Raw genomic sequence first — 5448 nt, forward strand, 5'->3', positions numbered from 1 at the left:
CAGTGTTACTTTTTGTATACACTTACACATTTAGCATATTTCAAGATAACATTGTACACGCAGTACACTTCATAAAAGTTTTATTTCAGCTACTTGCCTCTATAACAAGGACTTTTACTTACAAAGCGATTTTAATAGACTCTGATTGTTGACACATCACAAAAGATTCTCGGTAATTTATTTTGGTTAGATGCTAAGAGAATTGTAAGATCTTTACTACCTCTCTTACTTTAATTCATTATGTTTCAGAGGGTAGAGGAGACAGAGATAGGTAATAGGGGCATCCAATTCAAATTGACAAATGCAATTTTCCCAATTCAATAAAAGATGTAACTTTGGACTATAAAATGGGGGAACACCAAAACATTTGAAGCTGTTTTAGTTTTTGACAGCTGAAGGACAAATAACAGATCCTTTAGAGAAAATTAGTCAGCAAAATTTCATGGGTGTTTCTACTATTTCTAGAAATATTCTCTCTATACTACATCTTTTTAGGGAAGAAATAATGGGAATAAATTCAGTTCCAGATTATCTCTCAATCCTATAGTAAATTTGTGCTGTACCAATACAAAAAAAATTAAACACTTTCTCTGACCCCTAACAAAGTTTCTAGTAAAGATTAAAAAGTGGGCTATGCCCTCTCCTAGTTCAAACAGTTCTGCAAATTACTGGCCCTCTCTGGGATAGCATGATCTGGATCGGTGAATTTGCATACTGTAGAATAATTCTTAAATCAGAATATGGACTATAACTGAATGAAAAAGAAATCTCTTGAATTAGTCATAATCTGATCCCACAACTTCTCATAGAAAAAAAGAGATCAGGATGAGTCAGAACCAGCATTCAAGAAAGGTAAAGCCCGACCTTAACTGAGGATCTCCTCCACCAAAGCATCAGCATTAAAGAGGCAGCAACCAAAAGCACAATGTTGATGGCCTACAGCCAACTAGAGTCAGTAGAGTTAATCTTAAAGAAGGTCAGGGCATATGAGAAACAGCTGTGCTTGCGTGGAGTTTGAAGCTCAGGCTGTTTAGGAAACAACAGACAGAGGTACTTTTTGAATATTGGAAATATTTCACTGACTTTCTGAAATCATGACCTTTGAGCAGTCTCAGACCACAGCCTGCTTGGTATGTCTAACAGGTTATAAGAGGGAGAAGCCTGATAATTTGACATTTCTTGTCAATAACAGACAAGCATCTCTGGGAAGCCTGAACGTGCAGGATGAAAAAAATGCTGCTGTGAAGACAGATCTGTGCTGGGAGCCCCACCTGGTTGGCTGTCAGGATTTATAATAGCACCCTGGTTTTAATTGGTACATTATTTATTCTATGTGTAGTACAAGACTTATTTCTCCCGCACAAAAGCAAACTTAAGGATAGTTGAACTAAGCATGACTGGCTTAACATCCCCCAATGAGTTTCTATGTTTAATGGTGGACTCAAGTAGCATCTCAACATCAGTAGCATATAGAACAAAAGTAATTAGGAGTCCTGTGGACATCAATAATAATAATAATATTTAATGCTTCTAGACCGCCCCCTCTCCCGAAAGGGACTCGGGGCGGTGTACAGTTCATACAAAATATAACAAGATACAATAAAATTAAATATGTACAGTTGACAGTTGACATGGAGGAGGTTAAAATGCAGTTAAAAGAACTGTACAAAGCAAATATAAAATAAGTTCAAACCCCTAAAAACAAATACAGTAAATTTAAAAACCCCTAAAATAACCAGATGTAATACATTTGCCAGGAGGGACAGTTGGATTATGCCAGGCCTGCTAATCAGAACAGGTGGGTCTTCAGTTTTTGCCGGAAGGAGCGGAGGTCAGAAGTGGTTCTAATGTCGGGGGGGAGGTCATTCCAGAGGGTTGGGCCCATCACAGAGAAGGCCCTACTCCTCGGTGTCGCCCGCTGGCATTGCCTAGTGGACGGCACCAGGAGAAGCCCCTCCCTGTGTGAGCGTATTGGCCGCAGGGATGTATGTGGGAGGATGTGATCCCGCAAGTAACTAGGTCCCGTGCCATGGAGCGCTTTAAAGATGGTAATCAGCACCTTGAAACGCACCCGGAAAACCACAGGTAGCCAGTGCAGCTCGCGCAGGAGAGGTGTTACGTGGGAGTACCTCGTACTCCCCATCACAGCCCGCGCGGCTGCGTTCTGAACTAACTGCAGTCTCCGGGCGCGTCCCAAGGGCAGCCCCATGTAGAGAGTGTTGCAGTAATCCAGGCGGGACGTCACCAGCGCATGAGTGACCGTGCGTAGGGCATCCCGGTCCAGTAGGGGGCGCAATTGGCACACCAGGCGAACCTGGTGGAACGCCCCCCTTGCCACGGCTGCCACATGGTCATCCATTGACAGCCGGGCATTAAGGAGGACGCCCAAATTGCGCGCCCGTTCCACAGGGGGCAATTGTTCGCCCCCTATGGCCAGCGATGGGATCAGCTGGCTGAACCGAGGTGCCGGTAGCCACAGCCACTCAGTCTTGGAGGGGTTGAGTTTAAGTCTGCTGTCCCCCATCCAGACCCCAACGGCCTCCAAACACCGGGACATCACTTCGACAGCCTCGTTGGGGTGGTTTGGAGTTGAAATATACAGCTGAGTATCATCAGCGTAGAGGTGATACTCAACCCCAAAACCACGGATGATCTCACCATCAGTTCTGGAAAGCAGCGCTCCTTACACTTGAATTACTAAAATCAAGCCAACAATTTAAAATACATTGGATATGCTAAAATGTGCTAAATAATGTTCCATAGATTCCAGTTCTATCAGATGTCTAACGATGTTTTACTGTTATTTATTGCTCACCTTTATATCATTCGACAATCCAACAGGACTCTCGGTGATTTTACAGGAATAAACGAACAATTAAAATATCCACAGTCCATTTAACAATCCTTAATAAAGCGCAAAGAAATGGGCATCTTCGGAAGGATGTTTTCAACTGCTTCCAGGGGGCAGCTAAAGCTGGAGTTGATCTAAAATGTACGAAGAAGCTATTCCAGAGGATCGGTGCTGCTATAGAAAAGCAGTACTTCCAAATTTCCCAAAAGCAAATCCTCTGCCCCTCCTGAAACTGAGGAACCACCAGCTACTTTCCCCCACAAGATCAAATTGATCAGGGCCAGTTCCAGTGGGCAAATGGTTGTGAAGGTAACCTGGGCCAAGCAGCAAAAGGTTTTATAAGTTAAAGCCGGCTTTTAAAATCCTCCAGGAGTCCAGAGGGAGCCAATCCAGGGGTATGTATCCCCATAGTAAGTATGGGATATCTGCCCCTGCCAGCAAGTATGGGATAATATGGTGTAATTCTGGGTGGTCTTTAAAGCCAGCCCCATGGGAAATTCATTGCAACAATCCAGTAACAATCTAGTAGCGTTACATCCACGAATTTACCAGAATTTCCATTGCTAAGCAAGGTGAGTGAGTCATGCCTGATTTTGTAACTCTTTTTTTGCCATGTTTATTAAGAGAATCACAGTAGTTATAAAGTAAACCAATGCAGTCATTAAATGAATTCAAACCCCCCCCCCCCATAGGGCCTGCAGCCATATTTTCTGATGGATCTCGGGCCTGCCACACTTTCTATTATTCTATTATGCATTTTCTATTGTGGGAAAATGGGAGGGGGAATTGTACGGAGTTAGAGATATGTAGCCATAACCAAATTCTTTCTAGAAAGCCAAAGTCATCCTTTGTCTTTGCACCTGACCAGAACTGGATGGGTGGAACTGCCAGCACGGCAGCGATTTGTGGGTGTGGGGGCAAGATCTTGAACTTTCAACTGGCTGGGAAGCCTTCAGATTCGGGTTTTCCCAGATGTACCAACCTGGTTCTTTTAATAAATTGGAACTTTGAGCAGTACTTTGCCTTGGACTCTGATTTCCTTTTGGAGGCTATTTGGAACCCTGACACCCCCATTGACTGCTTGTTTGAAGCTGGCTGAGACGGTTGCAAACGGTAATCATATGACCCTGGAATGCTGCTACCGTTGCCAGCTGCCAAGCAGCTGAATTTTAATCACATGATCATGCGGGTGTTGCAATAGACTTTATGACTTCGTAAATAACTTTTCAGTGTAACGTGCAGTTCCATGGTTCAGCCAGAGGAGAGCACTGTTTTTCAACAAACTTCCCACTTCACCACTCATTCTGCAGACTTGGAAGTATCTGAAAGGACCTCCCATAGAAGAGTATTAGTATAGTTCTTCATTCTGTGTCCAGCACATGGAAATATAAATCGGATTCCCAATAGCACAAGGAGTCTGAAAGTGCAACTAGTTTCCCTGTGGGGTAATGGGTTTCTTTTCATTGAGAATATTAAATACAAGCTGGGCAGCCATCTGGCTTTAATTTGGATTCCAGCAATGGGCAAGGACTTTGATTGAATTGCCTAGAAATGGTTCCTTCCAGTGATGTAACTGCATGAATTCCCAGCCAGTAAGGCCAATAGCTGGAGATCAGGAGAAACAGTCCCAACACAGTTGGAGAGCACAATGCGGAAAGGATGGAGTAACAATGTTAAATAAGTCCTTAAGGCAACTCAAGTCAAACTGAAGCGAATGATTATTTTCCCAGCTGCAATCTTTTTAACAGAGTTGGAAGGGACCTTGGAGATCATCTAGTCCAACCCCCTACTCAAGCAGGAGACTTAGTCTATACCATTTCAGGCAAATAGTTGTCCAATCTCTTCTTGAAAACCTCCTGTGATAAGAGCACCCACAACTTCTGAAGGCAAGCTGTATCGTAATTAATTGATCTGACTGTCAGAAAAGTTCACATTTCTATGTTGGTTCTCTCTTTTATTAGTTTCCATCCATTGCCTCTTGTTCTGTCTGTGCTTTGGAGAACAGGTTGACTCCCTCTTTTTTTGTGGCAGCCCCTGAGATATTGGAACACTGCTATCATGTCACCCCTGGTCCTTCTCTTTGTTAGACTAGATATACCCAGTTCCTGCAACTGTTCTTCAAGTGTTTCAGCCTTCAGCCCCCTACTCTTCTTCGTTGCTCTTCTCTGTACTCTTTCAACACAGTTTCAACATCTTTTTTTTTATATTGTAGCAACCAAAACTGGACACAAGATTCCAGGGTTGGTCTTGTCTGCAAAAAGGAGATGCTGTAATAATGCCAATCTCTTTTTACCGAGCTGCTGGATAGATTCCTGGAGGAATACATATTATGTGTTTTGAGACTGGGAAAGGAATTTTGATTGCTTGAAAGTGTGACTCATAGCTGTTTTTGCAAAATAAGTTGTGTCATCAATTCTTTCTGGAGTTGTGGTCTATGACTTGTAGCCACGTGATTCCAACAGATAGGATACTCACATGAGCAGATTGCACCAACAATAAGCTCTTCTGGCTAGTTGCTGCCCTTTGGACCATCCATGTGATTCTGATGCTTGTAGAAAAGGGGGGAGGAGGGCTTACATCCCAAGTTTGCTACCTTC

The sequence above is a fragment of the Natrix helvetica genome (assembly GCF_964273705.1).
Source record: "Natrix helvetica genome assembly, chromosome: 1".
Classification (NCBI taxonomy): Eukaryota; Metazoa; Chordata; class Lepidosauria; order Squamata; family Natricidae; genus Natrix; species Natrix helvetica.